We start from the raw sequence: 26,597 nt of genomic DNA, 5'->3' as shown, positions 1-26,597 counted from the left end.
CATCTAGCTCAGTACCGTCTATATTGACTGGCAGTGGCTATCCAGGTTTCAGGCAGGATTTTACCTGGAGATACTAAGGATTGAACCAGGGACCTTCTACATGCAGAGCAGATGCTCTACCCTTGAGCTATGACCCTTCCGCTTATGGGAGTTCCATTTAGCTAGCATGGCTAGTTGCCACTGATAGGTCTCTTCTCCATGGTTTTCACTAAGGCCCTTTTAAAGCCCTCTAAGCCACACCACAACTTGTGGCAGGGAATTCTGTAATAAGTATAGATTGTATAAAGAAGTACTTTCCTTTTTCTGTCCTGAATGTAGCGCCCATGCATGACAGAAATGAACACGCTGAAGAGGGAAGAATGGCTGAGAGAAATTGATTTTGTGTGGGAAGGCAACCTAAATGTACAAGAGGCTGGGCTAGGAGGAAAGAAACAGCTGGCTTGGGATTTGGATCCACCGCAGTTTTCTACTCCAACAGGAATGGACCTCAAATGACAACAGACCAAGAAAACATGAGGCTGTGAATCCTGCACACATATACTTGGAAGTAGGCCCCAGTAAACTCAGTGGGGCTTATTTCTGAGGAAGTATGCATAGGATGAGGCAATAAACCCAAAAGCCGTGTTTGGCCCTATAATACAGCGGTGGAGAATCTCCATATGGTGTTAGACTTCAACTCTCATCAGCTCCAGCCAGCATGGCCAACAGTCAGGGATGATGCGAGCTGCAGGCCAGCAACATTGGGAAGGCCAAAGATTAGCCACCCCTGCTTTAATAGGCGAGTTGCACCTGCTTAGTACAGCTCAATCCTATTCTTGTTTGCTCAGAAACAAGTCCTACTGCAAACTTTTTATGCTGTGTGGCAAAATTTTATTCACTTACAAACAATTCTGTATTTGCCTACTCCCCATCCTCTGCTAGTCTTCAGCTCTGTGTCTTGCGATGAGCAAGTCTCCAAAGACTCAGTTAATTTCTCTCTGAGTGTAAACTACCCTGTACAAAAGAAGAAAATTAAAAAATTTAATCATAGTTTCTCTGTGTATTAACAATATACTGAATATCTTGTATTATTTTCTGGATGTATCCAAGGAATCCATGCTGCTGGGTTTTTTTTGTTGCTGTTGTTTTGAATTTGTGTTGCTGAACATAAAAAAAGCGAAAAAGAAAAAAGTCCTACCGTGCTCAGTGTAGCTTACTTCCTCCCTAGTAAATGTGCACAGCATTTCAGCATTAGGAAGGTAGCAAAGACTTCTGGGGATATTCTTTGATAACTTGCTCTCAAGAATTGTTGTTGTTTTGTTGTTATTTAGTTGTACTACCCTGGTATTCAGTGCCTGCCTTTTATTTTGGCACATCTCAGGGCCAAAAGAAAGAAGGCACCCTTTACACAATTTCTAGTTGTTTGAATGGGTTGTAAAATGTAAATAGCAGGACCAGGACTCTGGTGTGGTGTGAGGGGGCATACAAGGACTTTCTAAACCCTTTGCCCCTGCTTTGGTCCCAGTCCAAATCAAGCTTTCCCTGCCTGCTCTTTGCACTGGAACAATTTGCAGTGTTGGCCTGAATGAGAGTTTTTCTTTCATTCCAAATGGCAGGCACGTGAAACAGTAGGGATGGGTGAATCTGTCAGTTTCAGTTTCTCCCAGTTTCTCATTTTTCCAATCTTAAATTCAGTTCTTCACATTTCCACATCAGTTTGTGATTTCTTTTTTTAAAAAGGCCTCATGAAAATTTATCAGCATCTTAGTTTGAATTTCTCCTAATATACACATTTTTGCATGTACTTTTGCTTCAAAAACAATTTTCTCTATGATGTCTTTTTGTGTTATTTTCTCCAAAACATGCATTTTATGCACACTTTATCCTAGCATATGCATTTTTGTACACGTTACTTGGCTGAACAACTGCATTGCAAAATTCAGAAAAGTGTAAATGTTGAAGGCCAGCTGTGTTTCAGTTTGCATATTGTTTTGGGAAGTGAAAATTAGGTAGGTTCATATTAAATCTGAACGTACCAAATGCCTCTCTCGACCCTAGACCATAGTGGGGCAAAGGGCTAAAGTTCCCTACTGCCCATGCCAGGCCTTGATCCAGATTAGGAGTCTTGCCCTGGTATGTACACTTTTTTTTAAAGAATGGGATTTTTTGTTAACTGTGTGAATGGTGTGCCTTTTCTAATTTGGACCTCAGCAGCTAGCTAACAGTATGTGCTTATCAATGAGTGATCAAGCAGTTCAGTTTGGCTGCTTAGCTGGTCAGCTTGCAGCCACCTATGGAGTGGGCAGAAACCATGAAACTGGTTTGCCCAGCCAGAGTGCAGGGTGTGTCAAGAGGCCTGGAAAGAAGGCAATTTGAAATGGATGGATAAGTGTATTTGTTTAAGAGCTGGCTTGCTTAAGCTTCAGGAGTCCTGTTGCAACTTTTGAACTGGCAGAATGAATGCTTCCTTCTCATCAAAATATTTGGAAACATTTTTTTTATTCCTAATGATAACAAGTCTGTGCATGGGAGAGCAGTTCTCTTAAAGGCTGCCTTTGACTCTGGCTAGTCACTTAGACAAATGGGAAATGTGCATTGTATTTTGGAAATGAATATAAGAGGCAACAGGAACCTCTCTGTCCACTCTTGGAAATGGGATTTTAATTAGGCAGGTTCTTGGTCTGATCCAGCAGGACTGACCTTGTGTCCTTATGAATGTGTGCTGCAAAGAGGAGAGGTGCTGAGGATCTTTGGGTTCACCTCTGTGCATGCCAATTGTGGATGGATTGTGTGATGGATAATTGGCACAAGGACGAATCAAGAATGAGCCACAACTTCACACATCAGCTTGGGAGGTTTTGCGTTATAAGCCACACCCTAACCATGCCATGGTAAGAGGACACAAGTTCAGGTTAGCTAGGCCGGAATGTGAGGAACTGTAAGTTATTCATCTGGACTGTGAGAAATGTAGTTGTTTTTCTGTGTTCACCTGGAAGTCAATACTCAGGGAAAGGATGTTTAATTCTGTCTCTTACCCTCCTAAATCTCTTTATGAGAGGGCTTGACTGCAGATCTCCACATTGTTACAAAGTTATTGGCTGGTGCAGTATTTGACAGCACCATAAATTAGCAGATTAAAAACAATTGGCTTTCTCAGACCCTACAGTTCCAGCTGTATGTCCGCCTGTGCACAATACAGTTGACCATCCATTCCTTAAGGGCTCTGTGTGTGTGTGTGTGTGGAGGAGAGATGGTCTCTCTTAAGGTGCAGATAAATCAGGAAATAAATGAAATTGCTGTCAGAATGTTGCCTGTGGAAGCATGAGTCAGAGAGAGGTCAGCAGTTCCAGGCTGAGCTGGGCTGGGGGGGAGCAGAGATGTCTGGCACTGAGAGAGGATGCAGCCCTAATGACTATGTGCACTCCTTGCTATGAAACGTCCCAGACAGCCAGTGAGCAGGGAGGAGAGGGGCTAGTACCAAACAGGAACATTATTTTGCCTTCCTTGCCCCTGTGTTTGTCCAGTATGATGAAAATTCTCACCACCTGCCATCACAGTTCCAGACACCCCTTTTGGTAGCACTCCCAGACCCATGCAAAAGTGGCCTGAAGATGGAGATAAAGTGGCAGCTGCACTGGCACTTTAGGCTGTAGACACACTAGCTGCTTCAAAAGCAGTCAGACTGTTTTCTCTGGCTTTGCTTTAAAACACATTTGCCCATGGCTGGATACATCTCCCTTACCCACTGCTGATCTCAGAACCTTTAGGACTGTCCACAGCAAAGCCTTGGGCCAGTCACTGTCTCGGCCCAACATACAGGAAAGCGTTTTCATTGGACACACCATGGAATGGCAACAAGTTGATTTACCAAACAATTTTGATTTCTGTGTGAAGCTGATTTCACAGAGAAATGCACAGCAGCTGCATTTTCCCAGGTTTTGGAGTAAAAGCAGTGGAATTTGACTAGTGTTGTGTGTCTCCAGCTTCAGAGAACAGAGCTGGAGACTCACTGAAACCAGCACAACCGCAACTGTGCCTCTCTACTCAGCTCTAGTCCCAGGCTGCTGTAGCTTCAATTGCTAACATTGGTGTAGCATCAGGATAGTTTAGCTGGGATACTATGCATTCTCAGCATAAAAGTCAACAGTAAATGGGCATGTGCAAGGTTGTTTGACCTGCAGATGGGAGCATTTTTTTTTAAAAAAAGCCCTCTTTCCTCCCATCAGGAAGGAAGTACGCAATTGTGCACTTCTGGACCAGTGAGAAAAAAGAGCTGAGGGACCAGACTATTGTTTATTTTCCAGATATCTGGAAATCTGCACATCCTTAAAACTGCTGTTCTAAATGTAGAAACTCAAGGAAACATTTTCCCCTGGGGTGCAAAAAAATTAAAACACCGCAAGTGCAGCAAAGTAGCCAGGGAGGGTGCTGAAGGCAGTACATGTACATGCACACACACACATCTTTCACCTCCACAGTTCTTTATCTCCATGCTGCTGCCGCCTCCTTTTCCTCCTTCATTCATGCCCTTACCCTCTGCCTCCTTTCTTCCTCCACTCCACCACCGTCCATTTTTTAACAATTGTTTTCTCCATCCCACCCTGTCTGGCTCTCCACCTCCTCCCTCCATCACCTCCTGAATATGCACAGAGCATGACAGAAGAGCAATGCTGCACAGAAGCCCAGTATGAGGCACCATGATTTTCATCCATGAATCAGAGGAGCAGAAAACTTTCCCTGCTTCCCCCCCCCAGTAACTCTGAAAAGTAATGCTGGTAACATTACAGTTATTCCTCAAAAGTAATAAAATTACTCCTCGTTCTATTACAAACAAAATGTGAAGAAATTACCCACTCGTTCCTCAAAAAAGTAATAAATTACAAGTAATTAATTTTTTGCAACTAATTACTTCCAAACTCTGCTTTAGGGGACCTGTTTCCTGAGCATTCATCCTGATTTGCTTGCACAAAACTTATGCAGAGGTTAGGTTATATTGGGTATTTATTGAGCATTCATTCTGATTTGCTTGTGGGTCAGTATACAACAATTAGCATTTGTCCTGTATTCATCTTGATTTGCTTGTGGGGTGTTTACACATCTTCCTGTTAGTCATTTGTTCATCTCACACTTTCATTTGTCATCACACACATTCATTCATTCCACACTTTCCAATGCATTTCCTGGTTGCTTTCCAAACCATAAAAAGCCAGATTTTTTAAAAAAATGGATTTGTTGTGCTAGGGCAACAGATCCCTCTAATTAACTTTAACTGTGCAAACCTAATGTTTCAGTATGTGCTTGAATCCCACCTACAAAACAGTGACAGTCCAGAGATACCCACAGTGTTTCCCTTGGCTGTCTGCAGGTCACTCTCTCCCAGGTACAGGATCCATTGTGTGCCCTGTCCTATTTGTCCAGGAGGAAGGCCCACCTCTTGACTAGTAGCAGTGACTAAGGTGCTTTGGGTTGTTCTTCAAGGGGGTTATTAACCTATTTGTTCCAGGCAGGAACCTGTTGCCTTGCAAGCTCCATGACAGACAGTTATGCAACAGCTGAAGGTGTACCTTACATGGAGCTAGTAACATAAGGGACTCTACACCTGCTTCCTTTCTGTCTGTCAAGCCATGTTTAAGACATAGGAGCCTTGCTTGGAGACTGGTTGGCAATGATATAAATGTGTCTTTCCTTTTCATGATCTCCCCTATCCCTGATTCTCTTCAATAAAACAAGCATGGGAAACTTGTGGGCCCCCTAATGATTTTAAACTCCAACTCCTATCAGCTCCTGCCAGCGTGGCCAAGGTCAGGAACTATGGGAATTGTAGTCCAACAACATCTGGTGGGACACAAGTTCTCCATTCCTGTAATAAGAACGTTGATCCTGTCATATGTGTGGTTTCTTTGTTGCTAGGGGTCCCATTTCTCCACTCTAGTGTGATCTGGATTCAGTTCATTTAGGAGGGGATGGGGGGGCAGGAGAAGAGGCTTTCATCTCAATGCTCAGTCTGGCTCTCTGGCTGGTCAAGAGGCAGGTCTCCGACTCTCTGACTCTCAGGTTGCATAAGTGGGGTGTGTGAAGCAGTGAGTAGGGAGGGAAAGGGACGCTGAAGGGACACTGAGGTCTGTTGGGATGCTGGCCTATCTGGCAACATGGCGGAGTGTATGTGTATTTGTTATATGGGTTTCCAGGGGGAGGGGCAAAACTAGAGGTCAGGCTATTGGTCTATGCAGCACTCCTGCTTGTCAGCTCAAGTGTATCTGTGTACGTGGGGTCTCTCTCATCGCCTTCTCAAAGTGAGGTTTTCTCCATGATATGAACCTCCAGCATACAAAACAGGAGCTGTTCCGCCTGCCTGGGCCTCATGCAGCCCCCACGCTATGATTGTGTTTGGGGTGGGGGCAGATCCGTTATGTGCCTGATTGCTCTCTGCTGCTGCAGCTGACTGGTTAGGGAACTGCATTGTGGAGCTTGCAGTGTGAGTTTCACCTCTGGGACCTCACTCTCTTGTGTTGCTGGCGTGGCTCCCCCGCACACATGCAGAAAGTGAGTTACCCCCTTCCTCTTGGTGGGGCTTGAGCTCCAATTTTCTCCTTCCAACCCCATGGCCAATGGAGTGAGCCACTGTGGCTGACAGTGTGGGGGTGAAATGGCATTATTGCAGGGAGGCGTGTTGGGAGCGTGCCAATGTCATTCCAAGCTCATTGGCTGCTTCTAGGGATGGGCGGATTCGTTGGTTTTTGTCTCTCTCCATTTCTCATTCTTCCAGTCTTAATTTCAGTTCTCCCCATTTTCACATGTTTGCAATTTTTTAAAAAAAGTCCTCATGAAAAATCACCAGCATTTTAGTGTTTGTAATTTTGCCCAGTGAATGCATTTTTGCAAAGCATCTCCCCCTAATGTAATGTATGTTTGTATATTGTTTTCACGATCATAAGTATTCCTATGCAGACTTTCCCCCAGTATATGCATTTTTGCACACCTTACTTGGCTGGGGAAATATATTGCAAAATTCAGAGAAGGGTGAAATTGTGAAGAGGAAATTGTGAATTTGGTAGTGCCTTTAAATGAGAACTGAATCAGATTTTTACATCTGTGTCCACGCGGCATGCGGGTGTCCTGCTTGGTGGGATGAGGCAGTGCTTCTAGGGACAGCATAGGGGTGTCTGTAATTTTTCTGCCATTTTCTTTTATTTTCTTTATGGTATTTTTTCTGTGTCTATTCCGCTGGCATAGTAGTAGTATATCTGACATAGTAGCCTGGTGCAAATGGGTATGGAAGTTCTCTGCCCAACTCCCAAAGGATCTCTATAATTGGTGGGGCGCCATCATTGACAAGGCTCTTTCTGCAGTAGCCACCCAGCATACCCTGGATAGGAACTTGGAGAAGGGCCCCTGAGGAGGATGTTAGAGCACAGACAGGCTCATGTGGAGACAGATGATCCTTCAGGTATAGAAAAACAGTTCCAGTATCAGAAAAGTGGGTGGAAGTAGGCCCTAATACGGATAATGAACCACACATTTGGCATCTCTCTCTCTCTCTGCAGCTTCCCCAGGTGAACTTCATGGCTTGATCTGCTTGAACTTTAGAGTGGTGAGATTTTGCAATAGGCTTTACATAATTTGCTGCAGTGGATTTTATGTTAGCATAGCAGAGACATTTAGCGTGTGCTAGCTATTGCTGAAGACAAGGAGATTTGTAACCCAAAACCAATTATAACAACATCTGCAGTGTATGTAAAGGACAATAAAGTATGAATGTCTGAAAGTTTTACTTGTCAGAATTTTTTTCCATTTTGACGTCTAAAGATTCCCAACTGTGCTCCAGAGAGGAATTTGGATTTCTAGCACTGTGGCAATTCATCTGGGATTTTCGAGTGCTCATATCGGGCACTCAAAAAGCCCCTCGAGGCTTTAGTAATGATCAGCTGGAACACCTAAAAAACTTAATTTATTTTTAGGGCAAATAATATCTCTATTTCAATCTCTGGATATGATGTCCCATGAGAATAGGCACAGGAAACGCACCTGGGAGAGTGTACAGCCAGAACCAATAAGGAGAAGAGCTTCATAATCCAATTGCCCGGCTCTCTTATGATCCAGGTTGCCTTTTGATCACCCAACCTTTGCTAATCTCCCTGCCCCTTGCTAATGCTAGGTTATGACTACCTACTTGTTATTCCTCCAGCAGACGTAATTTTCTATCCATTCACTTCCAGCTATATAGTCCATTTTGCCTATGGTGTAAATGAAACTGGCTGACTAAAACCTGCCCTTGCTGGAGCTCAAATGAATAGAAAGCAGACCTTGAGCCTGGCTGGGATGTGGTAATAGATAATGCCTTGAACTCCATCTCATTGAGAGTCCCATCCTGAAGATGGCTGAGGTGAGCTACAGAGAGACAGAGCTGGAAAGCAGGCAATTTTTTCATTTAATTGCATCATGGAGTGGTTCATGAACATGGTTGCCAATGTTTTTGTTCAAGGGATCCTGTGCCTGTGAAAACTACATGACAGCAAAGGAACAGGGCCAGCGTTCTTCATTGCTGTATCCCCATGCTGGGCTTAGCATCACATGTTATGTAATTGTCTGCTGAGGGGCTTACAGCAGTACAGGAGCCCAGCAAGAGCAAAACATGGCAAGGCACAGAGGACATATTCATGGCCCCTTTTGTATTGCAGGAACACAGTCTGAGCAGCACAAACAACCATTGCACATGGAGTTCCACAGCAACGATGGCTACCTGCTGTCTCTCAACTGGGGAAAAGAGACTGAGGCAAGGGCACTAGAAAAGTGCCTAGGTGGCAGCCCTCTCTCTCAGTAACTTCTTCTGCCTACTGAGCATCAGTGTTCTGTTGCAGCTGCCACCCATGGCTCACTGCTTGTACAGTGGCAAGGCAACTCCCCAGTTACAGTGCTGAGCAAGCCAGAAGAAAGGCCTGTAGCATGAGGGCCAGCAGTGGTCAGCATGCTCCCAGCTGTCCTCCTGGGGGGTTGCCAGCCTTCCTGTTTCCAGTGGTATGCTGCTGCGGTTATGCCTTTGCAAGTGCTGGACAGTTATGTACTGGTAAAGCCAGGCTGAGACTGGGTATGAAGTACACTTGCTACTTTGCTGTTGGTCATGCAGTAAAGGCACAGGGCAAGGTGTGTGACAACACTCTTCAATCATCCTGCTTCCACAATCCACTCCACTGCATGCTATTGGAGACAAGCTTTCATTTTGTTGCTTCTTTGTTAATAGGGCTTAGCAGTTAAGGATCCCTGCCTTTCTACACAGATTTCGACTCACTGAAGCTGGCCTTAAGATGGGATTGTGAATGGAGGGGGGCAGGTACCTCTCTGCTAGTCGGACTCAGTACCTGCAGCTTCTCCCCCCTCTGGGTACTTGAGCTCCAGCAAGGGTAAGGGGGCTGTCCTCTAGCAGCTACACAGTCTCCTGGTTAGTGCTGGTGTGATGAATGAAGAACAACCTCCAACTGATCCATGTGAGAGGAGAACAAGTTCTTATGGGGCAATGGGCAATCAAGCCATGAGCAGTGGAGAGGTGTGGCTAGAGGGGGCGAGTGATGACTGGGAGCCTCACGCAGTGCTCCTTCCAATTGACTCCTGACAATGGATTCCCTCAGGGATGCCTAACTCCACCCAGCCTTTGTCAGTGGGAGATCACATCTAGGGTTTGAACCTGGAATCTCCTGCATGTGGAACATGTGCTGCTCCACAAACCTAGAGTTCCTCCCCTTGGTCCAGGCACGTACGGCTGGAACTGACTGGTGGATGGAAAATGCCCCATCATTTGCCCTCCTTCTGTCAGCTGTGGTGGCACTGTAGTTAGAGAGCTGCTTTGTGGTGCCTGGAGCCTGCCTTCTGTCTTGGACATACCTGCTGCTGAACAGGCATGCAAAATGTGAATTTGGCCTGAATTCTACCATTCCCATGATGGGGCTCAAACCTGCTACATCTGTTTCCCATCCTAGTGCTAAATCGTGCTCAAATAGGAGGGGCTTCTCTTGTTGCTTGTCCAGGTTCCAGAGCTTGGAAAAGTTACTTTTTTGAACTACAACTCCCATCAGCCCAATCCAGTGGCCATGCTGGCTGGGGCTGATGGGAGTTGTAGTTCAAAAAAGTAACTTTTCCAAGCTCTGCCAGGTTCCATCCTAGCCTTGCCTTGCAAAATGGTTCTTCATTGCCCCAGATGGGTTTTGCTCTCAACTCGCCTGGAGGAGGTCTTGAAACTTTGTCCTACAGAAAGAGAGAGAGAGAGAGAGATGGTTGTTTTGCAGGCCTCCTCCCCAAAGAGCTATTTGGACTACACTTCCTTACTTCTGCTGTCAAGAGGCTAGTTATTAGCAGACGGTTGTCTGTGTGAGTTGTATAAGGCGATTTAAACCTCTGTGTATAGATTGTTGGAAGCTTTCACTCACAGTAGTGCATGCAGTGGAATGTACTGAAGTGTCCCAATGTCTGGCAGGTTGTGCCTTATGTGTGTGTATGTGGATGATGTCATGGATGTATTCCCCTACGCATCCCCATGTGTGGACTGGCTTCATAGGCCATGATCTGATTGGTGTGTGCAGATAGTGTTGCCATGGTCACTGTGCCTGCCTGAGTTGCCATGTTCTCAGTAATGTGTTCTGTTCCCCTCCCTCCCTTCTTCTTCATTTTGATTCTGGGAGTGCATAGGATCCCAACTCAGCTTCACTGCAGTTACACCGGTGGTGTATGTGGGCATTGGTGTATCTTGGATGATTATGTTATAAACATTTACATGCAAGTGTACTAGACACAAGATGCATTTAATGCAAAATGCAGCCACTTAGCAGTTTCATGTACAGAGATCCTGGGGAGAGTTGAAGCCTGGAGAATGACTGATATAGCAACTCGCACTACAAAATTAACCAGGTGTCCCCAAAAGACAGGGGCGGTGATTAAAAAGTGGGACTAGCAAATAGGCACAGTTGAGAGTGCATTGTTTACAAGTTAATGAAAACTGGATTTATGTCTCTGTGGTCATTTTTCTGCTTGTTAACGGCCAAGCCCATGGGGCCCAGGACCAATTAGCACGGCTTCCTCAGTTCTTTTATCATTATGTTGTCTTGCCCTCCCCAGAGAGCCAGTTTGGGAAAACAGAAGCAGAGAAGGGAGAAAGTGTGGGAATAGTGTACCAAGGTGGTGATACTCATCTCTGTCTCTGACTGTGCAAAACTTTACCAGCTGATGTCTGCAGAAGAAGCCGGAGCAAGGTACACCATTTGTCTGATCAGTTGGCAACGGTGAAGAATCCATCCCTTCACTAACAGATGGCTTCCTTTGCCTTCTCTGCATTGAGCCAAGCCCTGAGTATAACTATGTGGTGCTCTAGCCACTCAGTGAGCAGGTCACATGTGCATGTGAGGAGCGATTGCCTGTGTTGGGGAGCTTGGTTGCTGCTGTGCTAATGAGGCTGAATGGGACCAGCGCTCTGCCTCTTGTGCAGGGGAAGACGGATGGGGCCTCAGCTCCACAATTGAATTTCCAGTTGACTCATGGAGGGTGGGGGGTGCGTCACCCCCCAGCTTTCTGGGCTCTGTCCAATTGCAAATAATGGATGGGTCTCCTGGCTAATGGGATATTGACGTGGCAGTACCAGGGGCTCTGCTTCTGCAGCTGCTGCTTAATTGCTGGCTCTGACTGATTGCATGCACTTTGGCTGCTAACCACACTCCCTAGGAGGATTGGGGTGGGGTGGGGGAGAGATAGGAGGGGCATCGTATTAAAATCACATGAGAACAAGAAACAAAAGGAGAAGCTAGAAATGGGGAATGGCATGATTCAGAAAGTTGTCATAGTACCCACCTTAGTATGGGAGCACAGAAACCTCACCCACCCCCGGCCAAATATTCAAGTCCTTGCTGCTGTAGTGAGAATTTCCAGCCGTTCACTTGACCCCCCCCCGCAAGGCAGCCGTGGTGGGGTTGGGGGACTTTCACTCCTTAGTCTGTGCACTCCTAAGGATTAATGGCAGTAGCTCATGCCACATGCATTGTGGAACACATTCAAGGATAAAGCAGGGAGAACAATGGGGATCTGGAAGCAGCTTAGGCAAATGGCTTTGGCTGGGTGTGCAGCTGGCTGCCTTGCTTCCTATGTAATCACAGGCAGATCTGAAGGCAGAGAGAATCGGGTAAAAGGCACAGATGGAGAGACTCCACATCAGACACTGAAGAAGGGGGCATATCCAGACTTCTGTTGGTTAGCTAGAAATGGAAAAGGGTCCTCCATTAAATGTGTCACAGTTTGTCTATCCGTTTGCATTTTGCTTTCTTTCCCTTTGCTGATTTGGTCCTATGCTACTGAACAATCTGTGAAGAACCGGGTACTTTTCTGTGGGCACTAATTCCATGCCAGATTTTGCCCCTGAGGGCCACACGTAGGGGTGAGTGGGAGCACAGGATTGTGGCCTTGGTGAATTCAATTCCCAATGTGCACTTAAAAAAAAAATCATTTCAGCTCCAGAGGTGGACTGGCCCAGTGTCTCTCCACCTAGCTACTGTTGTGTAGATGTAGCTCAAGCTGTCCAATAACTTGACAAACTGTCCAATAGCAACGGTGTGTGTGTTTAAAAACTGAGTAGTAAGTGGCAACCTTCATCCATCAATGCTCAGCAAGTCTGAGACCCTTTACTCTCCACCTTGATCAACGAACCTTTCAAGAATGTAGCAGTTTAGGAAATCATAGCAAAATTTCATGCGTCTAGTTGGTGGATAGGATTAAAATTAGGGTCAAACTAGATGTGATGTTAAATGTGCCATTAGAAACTACATAATGGTGTTTGAAAATTAAGGACGCCCAGGCTTAATACATTTTTAAAATTTTAATATAGTTTCTAATGACACATTTAGCATTACATGTCATTTGGGCTTAGTCACACAGTGGTCTTCAGCCCATCTGGATTTGTGGAACTTAGTGTAGCCTTTCCTGACCAAAGAATATCCACCTTCCAAAAATAATCTGAGTAGGAGACATGGTGATATGCTCAGATATTTAACTGTTGAGCCATGCTGGAGATAGAGGCGTTATTGTCCAGTAGTATGAAGCAGACATTCATCATTCCACTTCTGCATCTGATCAAAAAGTTTTTCTTGGGTTTTTTCAAAATACTGGAACAAACAAAAATGATTGTGGCTATTATGTAACACAGTGGCAATATTGCCCCTTTATCACCACCATGGGAACAATGACCTTATCTATGATTCTTTCCCTCAACTCTTTTTTTTTTTTAAGGAAAAAGCAGCTAAGGGAGACTGAAGAAGCGAGGAGCTATGAAACCATGTCCTTTCCTGCTTGTCTACTCAAGCTCATTCCCAACCCACTCTTCTTCTAACAGGGGAAAGGACACAGGATTTCTGCAAAGAGAAAAGCAGACAAATGGCAGGGAGTAAGAGGGTTAAGCACCCCCCTTCTGCCCCTGTTGATTTCAGCCTTGTGTAAATGTTTTTCTTTTTCTTTTCTTTGTTAAAGAAATGTTGGGAGAAATAATTGATCTTCTAACAAAAATATGTAACTTGTCCCTAAGATCAGCTTCCACACCTGAGGACTGGAAAGTGGCCAATATAACACCAATTTTTTAAAAGGATCTGGGGTGGGATCCTGGAAATTAAATGCCAGTTAGCTTAACAACTGCCCTGGGAAATCTGGTGGAAAGTATTGTTACAGATAAAATAGCCAAGCATATAGAAGAACAAGCTTTGTTGAAGCAAAACCAGCATGGTTTCTGCAAGTGTCAGTCCTATCTCACTAACCTATTAGAGTTCTTTGAGAGTGTCAACAAGCCTATAGATAGAGATGATCCCAGGGCTGGCACCAGAGGGCGGTCAGATTGGGCCCTGGCTGACGGCCCCTGCGGCCCAGAGGGGCACCTGAAGGGCCCCTTTTTAGGGTAGGAGGGTGGCTATCCTGTTTTGTGATCCCACTGCTGCAGATCGTGGAGAGGGAGCTCTCAGGTACCCCCCCAATATAGACAGTGCAGGCTTGAATAAACCCACCTGCACACCCCACCTTCCTCTCCCATCAGTGTGAATGCCTTGCGTGCTGTGTGGGCATGCTTGCCATCACCCAACATGGTGGCCTGGGCTTCCCTAAGAGGCTGGTGCCCCCACTGCCATCTTGGTCGATGACAGGAACACATGCTACGTGTATGTGTCATTCACAAAATGTGAGAGGTAGGTGGGGCATGTGGACAGGCTTATTATCCCCACACCATCTGCATTGGGGGGGTGTTGAGTTATGGTGCTGCAAGCTCAGGACAGTGTGGTATCTAAGGGCCCAGTCATGCCTGGCCCTAGCCCTGGGTGATCCAGTTGACATGGTGTACTTCCTTTCAAAAAGAACCTTACCAAAGATTCCTAAGCGAGCTTAGTAGTCATGGAGTAAGAAGACAGTCCTCTTGTGGATCAGGAACTGATTAAGTCACAGGAAGAACATAGGAATAAATGGACAGTTTTCCCAATGGAGGGATATATAAAGTGGAATCCCCTAAGGATCGGTATTGGGACTTTTGCTTTTTAACGTTTTCATAAACTATCTAGAGGGTGAGCAGTGAGGTAGCCAGGTTTCCTGATGATACCAAATTGTTCAAGATTGTTTAAACAAAAAGGGATTGTTAAGAGCTCCAAAGGGACATCTCCAAACTGAGTGAATGGACAGGAAAACGGCAAATGCAATTCAATGTAAACAAGTATAAAGTGATACACAGCGTGGCAAAAATTCCTAATTTCACATATATATTCATGGGGTCTGAACTGGTGGTGACTGACCAGGAATAAGACCTTGGGGTCGTAGAGGTTAGCCCAATGACCCAGTGTCAGGCAGCTGTGAAAAAGACAAATTCCATGCTAGGGATCATTAGAAAAGATATTGAAAATAAAACTGCCGATATATAAATGTATATTGTGGCTGCATTTGGGATATTGTGTACTGTTCTGGCTGCCTTACCTCAGAAAGGATATTGTAGAGATGGAAAAGGTTCAGAAAAGGGCACCCAAGATAATCAACTCCCCTATGAGCTTATTAGTTTAGAGAAAAGGCGAGTAAGAGGTGGCATGATAGAAATGTATAAAATTATGCATGGTGTATAAAATGTATAAAATTATGCATGGCATGGAGAGAGTGAATAGAGAAAAGTTTCTCCCTCTCTCGTAACACTAAAACTCATGGACGTCTAATGAGCTGAATGTCAGAAAATTCAGGACAGACAAAATAAAGTCCTTCACACAGCGCATAGTTAAACTATGGCATTCGCTCCCACAAGAGGCAATGATGGCCACCAACTCTGCACATGCTCCAAAACACTCTTCAGCAATGCATCAAAAGTTCAGGGCCAAACACCACCTTCTGACTTCAGGCTTCACAATGGACAGTGGAGTTGGTTCTATTTTTCTAGATGTGAAAGTGATCCATCCGTATAGCCACGGAGGGTCTGTTATATTCACTTGCGTGAGGGAACACGCTTTTATTTTATATGCCTGTAGATTAGAATGAACTGATGTGTTGGTATCAGGGTTCAGGTTATCATTTGGGAGACATCTTTATCCAAATACATTGGTATTTCTTTAAGAAGTTCCAAGGGTGATCACTGGTAAGTCCTTTTAAGTAGCACTTGCAATGCTGAAGTTTATTTATCACTGAGATGTGAAAACATGTAATGTCTACATAGCAGTACTGAGATATAAACTTTGCAATCACATGTCTTGAGCTAGACCATACTAGGGAGCCTTGACAAGATTACCTCTTCTTATGGGCCCAATAGATACAAACTCTTGCAAAAAGAAACCCGGGTTACTAATGTTTGCAATTCTACAGAAGTATATGCACGTGCCACAGCCCGACCAACACACTCCTAGCGGGATAATGCACACAGAGTTAAATTTAACTTTCTCACTCATTGTGGCTACTGCTGTTCCCTTTGAAGTGTTTCTGTTGGAGCTGTTGACAGAGCTAGGAAAGGCAGAGTGCTGCAGTTGCAGTAAGACAAGTAATGAGCTCCAACTATGTTGGCTATGTTTTTGGCTTCTACAAAGGACACTGTGAGATAATTGTCGTGCCCTATATTACAGTGAGCAACTGCAGAATTGTATGTGATTGCTTATATACGTGCACACTATGTGATCTTTGCAGCCCAAGGGCATGTGCATCACACATACCTGCCATCAAGCTTGTTGCATACACTTTATGCTATTACTGTCTACGTGCTGTGCTATTTGCTGTCCTCACTGAGGACTGTCTTCCACAAGGCTCGTTTATACTGCCATGAAAAAGCAAAGGCCTTCCCCACCTCAGATAGCTCAGTCAGTACAGCACCAGCAATTAAACACTGAATTGCTGCCAGCAACTTGTGCCAACCAGCTGCGGAGAAATGAAATGGCTCATCTTCTAGAGCATCATCACATGGCAGTGTAAGCCACCCCTTGCTCCCTGGTCAGCCAGAAAGCCAGTCTCCTCTTCCTATGATGCAAACACTAGCATCAGCACCAACATTGTCAGCACACTTCAAGGTAGAGGCAATGAAGGAATGAATACTGTATACCCACTGTACTTGCGGATCTGTTGAAAGAGACTGAATGGTAAAGAAACAGTTATGATATGAGCCTTGCATGCTTGCACCTGAACACAGACGACCCAGGGACCTATTTTTCAAACACCAGTCTAAGAGTAACTACAGGGCTCACTGAAGACATCTTGCTACCTGGGGCAAAGGACACTATGTTGTCCAGACTGGCAGCTGGTTCTTACTTTAAGACTGGCAATGGGACAGCATCCTTCAGTATCCCTGAGGGCAGCAGGCTAGCTTAGGGGAAGTAGGGCAGACCGCGTGGCACAACATACAGCTCTGTCCTTCAACACCTCATTGCTTCGACTTACTTACCTGGCACCTGTTCAAACAAATCCTGCAATGCAGCAGGGGTGGTGAAGTGTGCATCATGCAAGCAGAGCATTTCATGCATGTGTGCTACTTCTGCTGGAGCGCATGGCCTAGACTGGCTGCCTCTGCCTGCTTGTTCATTGGTTTTTCCTCCCAGCACTTCTGATTTGTTAGGAGAAAGGACCTAAGCAAGATAGCTATCCAGCCGAGGCCAGCAACAAGTTTTGTTGTTGTTCTGTGCCTCCAAGTCGATTACGACTTATGGCAACCCTATGAATCAGCGACCTCCAAGAGCATCTGTCATGAACCACTCTGTTCAGATCTTGTAAGTTCAGGTCTGTGGCTTCCTTTATGGAATCAATCCATCTCATTTGGCCTTCCTCTTTTTCTACTCCCTTCTGTTTTCCCCAGCATTATTGTCTCTTCTAATGAATCATGTCGTTTCATTATTTGTCCAAAGCATGATAACCTCAGTTTTATCATTTTAGCTTCTAGTGATAGTTCTGGTTTAATTTGGTCTAACACCCAATTATTTGTCTTTTTCTCAGTCCATGGTATCCGCAAAGCTCTCCTCCAACACCACATTTCAAATGAGTTGATTTTTCTCTTATCAGCTTTTTTCACTGTCCAACTTTCACATCCATTGGAAATACCATGGTCTGAATGATCCTGGCTTTAGTGTTCAGCGATACAACATCTTTGCATTTGAGGACCTTTTCTAGTTCTCTCACAGCTGCCCTCCCCAGTCCTAGCCTTCTTCTGATTTCTTGACTATTGTCTCCATTTTGGTTAATGACTGTGGAAGGATGTAAAAAAGGCATTGTTTTCCATTCTGCCCTGTATTCGCTGCATGCAGCAATGTTTCTGTTCTGCTACAATTAGTCTGTCAAAAATCAAGTTCTTAAGTTATGCTGTCATCATGTTATTCTACCCTATTCATTTGAATGCAAAGGAAATGCAATGTAAATGGTGAAAAAAACCCATACTCAATTATGTATCATTTGCAGACTGAAAGCAAGTACAACAGTGAACACTGATTGTATTTACTGGATTGATTTCTGTTCCGGACATGGGACGAATAAGTGAACATCAGCAATTTCATCTGCATTTCTGTTTTTGTTGGTATTATCTGACATTCATAGCAACAAGCAAGTATCACAGCCATGGAATCGCTACCTCAGCAGAATGGGGGGGGGGCTGCTACAGATCCCTTAGAACCTCCACCTGAGATATTCCCCTCACTTTGCCTACTGGTGGAGCTGTCCCTGTCAGCCTAGGGCCATGGCTTGCATATTTGCAGAGGGGGCTATACTTATAAACATAAGGACATAATACACAGCAGTATTATGATGGCAAGGAAGAATGTAACCTCAGCATCAGGCAAAGTTGCTTACCACCAGGCTTTACATGATTTGTAGACTGACATTAACATTGTTAGAATTATTACTATTTAATATTTTTAATATGTACATCATATGTTATTAAACTGTTTGACTCCTTATTTCCTGTACATTTGAGGAAATTTTTAAAAGTCGGAGTGGAGGAAACTAAAATTTAACTAATCATATTTTTCAAAGTCTTTAAAAGAAAGAAAAGACACTGAATTCTGCTATGCCCTACTATTGTGGGTCACACAGAGAGACTGTGTCCTATTTGCACCAGTTTTATTTATTATTTTATTTATTTATTATTTTATTTATATCCCACCTTTCCTTCCAGCAGTTTCATCTAGGGAAACTTCGGCATGGCAGTTTCCTGAACTATGATCTGGTGGTGATGTATCATTCCAATAGGAATGGAAAGATCTATCAATTTTGGTACTCTCAGTTTCTAATTTTTCAAATCTTAAATTCAGTTCTCCACATTTCAGTAGCAATTTGTGATTTAAAAAAAAAATCCTCATGAAAATTTGTCAGCATTTTAATATGAATTTCTCTTTATCTCTCTCTATACTATGTTTTTTTAAACTGCTAATCCATCATGCTGCAGTTTGCTTGACCACAGACAGGTGGCATTGCAAACTGCGACTGAGCCACACTGCTCAGGCTGGAGAGGAAGAAAGGAAGATGGGTGGGAGGAAGAGGGGTGGCAGCAGCTTGAGCATCTGGGTGAGAGGCCGGTAAGTGGCTCAGGTGTTGCTGCACGCTGGCAGGACTTGATGGGGGGCAGCAGGGGCCTACAGTGGTGCAGGAACAGGTGAGGTGAGCGGGCCCATGGTGGCCGATATGTGCTAACACTTGGAGGCACTGGGGGATATTGCAAGTGGGGGATGGGGGTGCCTGATAGGGTGGGGTTGGCTCATGAGGTCTGCAGGGGCAAAGTTCCTAGTTTCCTAATAAACACATTTTTGTATGCAGTTTTGACTAACTACCACAATTTTCCAGAAAACGGCAACCAAAATGTTGAAGGAATTCCCTATGAGGAAGGATTACAATATTTTGGGCTTTTTAGATTAGAAAAAGATAAGCAAGGGCAACATGACAGAGGTGTAGATTAGGCATGGTGTGCAGAAAGTAGATAGAGAGAAGTTTTTCTGCCTCTCATAAAACTAGAACTCATGAACATCCAATGAAGCTGAATGTTAGCTGACGTCAGACAAAAGAAAATACTTCTTCACACAGCAACGATGGAATCTACTCCCATAAGGGGCAGTGATGGCTGCAAGCTTGGATAGCTTTAAAAGGAGATTAGACAAATTTACAGAAGAAAAGGCTATCAGTGGCTACTAACCATGATGGCTGTGTTCTGTTTCCACTGTCGAAGGCACTTTGCCTATGAATACCAGTTGCTGGGAATCACAAGTTGAGAGAATGCTGTTGCACTTCACATCCTGCTTGCAGACTTTCCAAAGGCACCTGGTTGGCCACGGGGAGAACAGGATGTAGACTGGATGGGCCACTCACTGGCCTGACGCAACAGGGCTCTTTTTATGTCCTTACATATCAAGCCTCAACAAAGGTCAGGTTCCAGGCAGTTCAGTTCTGGGAGGAAGCCATCAGTCCAAGTGAGGCAGAAGGGTGTCAGCCCAAGTATGGTCCACAGCAGGCAGGCATTGAGTTCCAGAGCAGCAAGCAAAGATTAGAGTAGCCAGAAGTATGTACATAGTCATAACCAGTCAGGAGTCAAAATCTAAGGCAGCAATGAGCAGGCATATACACTGTCTCAAACCAGACATATTTTAAACATTCAAATTAAGTTTTGGGGCTAGGGTTTTGTATGGCCTGGTGGCACCAGAATTAGCCCTTGGAGTTAGCTGGCTGGATGGTGAGGAAAATTAGTATCTCAGCCTAGATGGTGCTCTTGAAGCAAAGAGCTCAGTCTGTCAGGTTTACAGTAGAAACAGGGTGCTCATGGTACATGAGGCAAGATGTCGGATTCTGGCTCCTGGGAACTCTAATTTGAGAACCTCCCCACCTTCCTTCCTGCTGTCCTAAAATAGGATGTATGCCATGAGAAGTCCGTATCTGGAGTAAAACATATGGTAACCTGATGTAACCCTGTTAGAAATGGAGGCAGGTTGGCCGGCTGAAAACACGTGAATGAAGGATCACATGTAACTCTTTTAATTTCACATTAAACTCCTAGTTCTCTATGACATCATGGTTTCCCTGTTTCTGAAGAAGGCAATCTGTTGAGCCCCAGCTCTCTCGTGAGGTCCAGGGAGGGAAAAGGCATGAGTTTCAGGTTCCCTAGCTGTCAGAAGGCGTGGAGGAACCAGTAGTTGTTGTCTTCTTAAGACCTTGGGGAAGGGAGTGGGTTTCACGTCATGCCAATTTCCACGGAAGGCGCAGCCTCCGAAGAGGACAGCGCGCAGGCCCCGGTCATGCCAGGACAGCAGTTGGGCGATGTTTCGGAGCGTGCGTGCACTCCCCCTTTGCCAAGTGGCTTCCAGGATGATTCAAATGCTTTCCCGCCCCCTGACCTCAAGGTTGCTGTTAAGGAGCCAGTTCTTTCAGATGACTTGACGGAAGCTCGTCCCCCTTCACCTCACTCCAGACGCTGTGAGAAAAGGATGGGGCAGAGGGAGGTTTTGCGAAGAGATTACGCTGTAAAATGTTTCCTACTTAAGACTGCAGCTCCTGGGTTTGGGTGCTGAGTAAACTTGTTCCATATGCCGCAGAGCATGTGTAGAGTTTAGTTAGGGACCTCAGTGAGTTAGCATAGAGACCTATATGAAGCGTTGTGCCTTTGATGTATCAATTCCTTTAATAAAACAGGAATTACTCCTACCTTTGACTCTGTCTCATGGCTTCCTCCCTGAGCAGGACACAATCTAATTCTGTTCCATGAAAAATGATTTCATTGCAGTTAGTTTTGCCAGTGCGGACTATAGTAACTGGACACAATTGCAGGTTGCTAGAAACTTGAAGCACTGGACCTCTTGAATTGGGATCTCTGGCAGTGGGACCCAGGTACTTTAATCTCTGCACCATTTTATTGGGTGGTATTTGTTTGTACCAGCTCAACAAAAGGCAGTGAGGACAAGAAAGGTCAGCCTGGTCCTTGCTCAGCTGCAGACTGAGTTGTTTTGGGGTGCTCTTCTCTCTGTACCTGCTAACAGACTTGATGGTGCACCTCCTTACCAGCCTAGTTACCCTTCTTGCCACTACCTGCTTGCCTCCAAGCCATCAGCTCCCATAGGCAAAACTAGAAGGGGAAAAAAACAAGGAGAGAGATTAAATTAAGGACTGCACAAAAGTAATGAGGAACAGAAGGGCAGTTCAACCAACTGGATTCAAAGCAATAGATCTGTGATGTAATTGTGCCAGGAAGTTTAGAGTGGGCTGCTGGAGGTCAGAGGAAGGAAGCTCTGGGGAAATTCTGCTTTCTGCAATGGTTAAATAGATGCCAGAAACAAAGGAAATGACCTCCACCCTCTTTGAGAACTCCAAACATGGGAAATACATTGTTTTGGCGATGCACAATGAGATAACCTTTACTGTAGGATTTTGCTTAGCCGATAGCTAAGATGCTCTCTGAATGAGCTTCAGCTTTTGTGATAGATTGCTACTAGCTGTTGGTTATACGGCGCAGAGCTTGGAAAAGTTACTTTTTTGAACTACAACTCCCATCAGCCCAATCCAGTGGCCATGCTGGCTGGGGCTGATGGGGAGATGTAGTTCAAAAAAGTAACTTTTCCAAGCTCTGGTTATACCCCACCCACTTGGGTAGGGAGACTGAAACAACTTAGTAGTTGGAATGCTGCAGTAAGGAGGAAGAACCTGGAAGTGGGGTGTGACGTCCTTCCCTGGTTCTCCCTGTCAGGTTCCCACCTGCTTGTGGCTACTGCCTTTCACTAGGCACCACCAGGGATACCACTAGTCCGGACCGTCCTTTATATGGTTTCTCACTCCGCTCTAGCACAGATCTCACTAGATCCCCCTGCTAGGCAGCACCACCAGTCACGTCCTATAACCAATACTCCCAGAGACTTTGCCTGAGTCTCTCTCTAGCTGGTTACTTTTGTGACTGCGTGCTTATGCTGTTCCCAACCCCCTTGTATCTTTATAGATAACGCATACAACTCTGGGTTGCTCTGGATACTTGAATTGTTATTATTCCTCCCTTCACCGCTGCCACCATTAGATACTGTTTCTGTTCAGCCTTGGTAATTACCTTGCCCTCCCTTCCAGTCTGTATATCCCCCAGCCAAGGATCAGGCCTTTGGTAAACCAAATAAGTATTTATTAAATATCAGAAATAACAAGATTAGTTTTAGAATGTTTCACAAGCGTATGGTTTCATCTATTCCTGTTTTGTACTTGACTTATTATTAATCAGAACTCCAACTCCCTCTTTCTCCACACTCCTGACCTCCACCCTCAAACACCTCTTTCTCCACACTCCCAACATCCACCACCCAGATTCAACTGTCATCCTTCCATTTATACTCCCAGCCATTCAAACGCTCAGCCAATCATCCAGCATTCTACTGCTCATGTACTCCCCCCTCCTCTTTCACTCCACTTACCATATGTCTTCTATATAAACAGCCCTTACCATATTTACACTATAAGCAGGAACATCACATGGGGCTCCAATGAAATGCTGTTTGCCTTTGGGTGAGTTGTTGCTGAATTCAAGATTAGCACCGTGCACTGGCCTCCTTCCCTCCAGCTCAACTTGTACCTTTGTAAATAAACATAAGTCTCCATTACTGTCTTCTCGCAAGGAAAATGGCCCTGCAAAAAGCTAGCCAAAGGCCTGGCTCTGCATAGTACACAACTGTGGTGGTCAATGACATTCATTCCATTCTGCTGTTGTCACCCTTGTCTCTTTGGCAGCTCAGGCTGGTATTCTGGACAGTGACATTGCTCCTGTGCCGGTGTTTACCTGAGCACATGATGAGGCACGGTGAAGTCTATAACTACCTACCACAAGGTCAAAAGGAGCCCATTATGGAGATACTGTGAAAGAGCGTTCAGCTGCGCAAGGCCACAGGAAGGTGCAGCTGGCTAGGCAGCTTGCACAAACACTTTAATAAGATGTTAGAAAATCAATTCCAATAACCGAAGCCTTAGACCTGCAGAGTATTAGAGCTTTATCGGCTGCCCTAATGTATTCATAGCAGCGGCATCACACAGGCAAACAATGCCTGCCCTCCCTTTCTCCCATGGAGCTAAGGCCAGGCAACAATTTCTTCTTTTGAGATGATGTTGGAGCTAAGCAGAATCAGTCTAGCCAGTGTGTGGATTGGAAACCTCTAGAATATCAAATTTGGTGGGAGGCACTTTTCTGTCATTAGAAAGTCTACTCACTGGTACTCTGTCTGCTAACCTGGAGGCAGGAGCCAATTGGAGAGAAAATGTTCTTGCTTGGGTGGAAAAAGCTGGCTGCAAAGGCTGCTCTGTGTTGCATTTACCTCTGCATTAAAGCCCTCACATGGCCTGGAGGAGGCTTCAGGACATGTAGAGAAGATACTTGCTGCTTGCAGTTATTGGGCCCTACCTCATCCTACACAGGTGGTCATCAGTGTTTTCAGTCTGGAAAAAGAGTACAGATGGGGTCAGAGCTGATCTGCTGTTAGATATGCTAATGATTAAGCAGTGTATAAATAAATAAATAAATCATCAAAATATTTTGGGGACTGGATGGTGCTGATGACAAGCCAAGCAAACATAGCTGGGAAAAGCCAACCCCCCGAGCTCTTAGTATATACCAAAGCACTAATACCAGTGTGCCAGTTAGTTTGCAGTTAGACCAGCACGTCAGACTTAACGTGCAACAACTCTGGGACAAATGTGTTAAGTTTATTACCTTCAGGTTTTATATTTGTAGGATGGTATGGTGCATGGACTGAAGTTACAATGCTGAATCAATCCACACTCCTGTTGGATATCTAGTTAAAGTTGGGGTGAGCTGCGCGCAGAGGCCAGTATCAAGCTCTGATAAAAGTTAGAGAAAGAGTAATGGCCTAAGAAGAAAAGATAAAGAGCTATTCCACGTATTTCTTGGAATCTCAGTATCTTTTCTCTTCTTCCTAGAGACTTCTGTGTGTGGGGTGTGTGTGTGTGTGCACACGCATGTGTACACACTCTGATTACGATTCAGAATCCTGTTCTACATGGCCTGAGCACAAAGTGGCAGTAAACCAATTAGGACCAGTTTCTTTTCTGTGTCCCAGAAGCATGCACGTCACAATTGGTTAATGTATACATTGTGGCACATGTGGCACTTTGTTTTTTGGCCTTGGATGCAATTGTTGACCAACTCCCCAGTTAATCTTTACGTCTGGAGAATCAATGAGCGAAGTGGCCCTCAGTCTCTAAAATGCCACAGCATTTGGTGTCTTCTTGCATAAATGAAGAATGTGCCATAGATAGATTATGGGCCTTTCTAGTTGTTGGAAATTGTGTATTGGGACTGTGCAGTGGTTACATTTTACAAAAGTTATTGCAAAGGCTCCAGGTGATCTTCCCACAGCAATCCCTTCATAGAATCATAGAATCATAGAGTTGGAAGGGGCCTTGTAGGCCATCGAGTCCAACCCCCTGATCACAGCAGGAAATCCACAGCTAGAGCATCTCCCGCAGACAGCCGTCTAGCCTCTGCTTGAAGACATCCAGTGAAGGGGATCCCACCACCTCCCTAGGCAGTCGGTTCCATTGCCGAACCGCCCTTACTGTCAAGAAGTTCCTTCTAATATCCAGTCTGAATCTATGCTCTTGCAACTTAAAACCATTAGACCTAGTCCTACCCTCTGGGGCAGCAGAGAACAAATCTGTACCCTCCTCTATGTGACAGCCCTTCAGGTACTTAAAGAGTGCAATCATGTCACCCCTCAGCCTTCTCTTCACCAGACTGCACATGCCAAGTTCCTTCAACCTGTCCTCATAAGACTTGTTCTCTGTACCGGCTATCATCCTCGTCGCCCTCTTCTGAACCCGCTCTAACTTGTCTATATCCTTCTTAAAATGAGGCGCCCAGAACTGAACGCAGTATTCCAGATGAGGCCTGACTAATGCAGAATATAGTGGGACTATTACTTCCCTCGACCTGGAAACTATAGCTCTGTTTATGCAGCCCAAAACCGCGTATGCTTTTTTTGCCGCAGCATCACACTGCTGGGTCATGTTCAACTTGCGATCCACTACAATTCCAAGGTCCTTCTCACACGCACTACTGCTAAGCCGGGTATTTCCCATCCTGTACCCGTGCATTTTGTTTTTGTGGCCTAAGTGCAGAATCTTGCATTTGTCTTTATTGAATTTCATTTTATTAATTTCAGCCCAATTTTCTAGTCTATCCAGGTCCCTTTGGATTTTATTCCTGTCTTCCATTGTGTTAGCTATCCCTCCCAGTTTCGTGTCATCCGCAAATTTCATAAGGCTTCCCTCCACCCTGTCATCTAAGTCATTGATAAAAATGTTGAAGAGTATCAGCCCCAGGACAGAACCCTGTGGCACTCCACTCGAAACCTCCTTCCAGTCAGAAACAGAGCCACCGACGACCACTCTTTGAGTACGTTTTTTTGTGAATCCACCTGACAGTATTTCCATCTAGTCCGCATTTTACCAGTTTGCTAATCAAAAGGTCATGGGGGACTTTGTCAAATGCTTTGCTGAAATCTAGATAGATGACATATACAGCATTTCCACCATCTACTAAGCTAGTGACCCGATCAAAAAAAGAGATGAGATTAGTTTGACAGGATTTTTTCTTGACAAACCCATGCTGGCTCCTACCAATCACAGCACTGTCATCTAGATAGTTGCCAATGGACTCTTTTATTATCTGTTCTAATATCTTTTCCGGTATTGAAGTCAGACTGACCGGCCTATAATTCCCCGGATCTTCTTTTTTACCCTTTTTAAAGAGCGGGACGACGTTTGCCCGTCTCCAATCCTCCGGCACCTCTCCCGTTCTCCAGGATTTCTCAAAGATGATGGCAAGAGGTTCCGAGAGTACATCAGCAAGTTCCTTCAATACTCTGGTTCATCAGGCCCTGGAGATTTGAACTCATTTAGGTTAACTAGGTATTTCCTGACTATCTCCTTATCAATCTCGAACTGCAATCCCGACCCCTTACTGAGATTGCTACCGATCCAAGGTTGCACAGCGTTCCCTTTTTGGGAGAAAACGGAGGCAAAATAGGCATTGAGCAGTTCTGCCTTTTCCTTGTTATCTGTCAACATTTTGCCATCCTCATTGAGCAGCAGACCCACCGTTTCTTTGGTCTTTCTCTTGCTTCGAACATATCTGAAAAATCCCTTTTTGTTGTTCC

General features: G+C 44.9%; 2 long non-coding RNA genes across 2 annotated transcripts in view; one reads left to right on the top strand and one right to left on the bottom strand.

Annotated features, from left to right (window-relative positions):
* Positions 1-2,031: 2,031 nt before the first annotated feature.
* The window catches only part of LOC133388055 (uncharacterized), a 73,463-nt gene continuing 48,897 nt past the window's right edge, over positions 2,032-26,597 (top strand). The window contains exon 1 of the long non-coding RNA XR_009763654.1: positions 2,032-2,112. This is a non-coding gene — a long non-coding RNA (uncharacterized LOC133388055). The remainder of the gene's footprint in view (positions 2,113-26,597) is intronic.
* The window catches only part of LOC133388028 (uncharacterized), a 30,991-nt gene continuing 22,319 nt past the window's right edge, over positions 17,926-26,597 (bottom strand). The window contains exons 2-3 of the long non-coding RNA XR_009763635.1: positions 22,874-23,002; positions 17,926-21,520 (exon numbers count right to left, since the gene is read on the bottom strand). This is a non-coding gene — a long non-coding RNA (uncharacterized LOC133388028). The remainder of the gene's footprint in view (positions 21,521-22,873; positions 23,003-26,597) is intronic.

Source organism: Rhineura floridana, chromosome 1 (assembly GCF_030035675.1).
Source record: "Rhineura floridana isolate rRhiFlo1 chromosome 1, rRhiFlo1.hap2, whole genome shotgun sequence".
Lineage (NCBI taxonomy): Eukaryota > Metazoa > Chordata > Lepidosauria > Squamata > Rhineuridae > Rhineura > Rhineura floridana.
The sequence above is the reverse complement of the archived record's forward strand: the minus strand, read 5'-3'. Positions and strand labels throughout refer to the sequence as shown.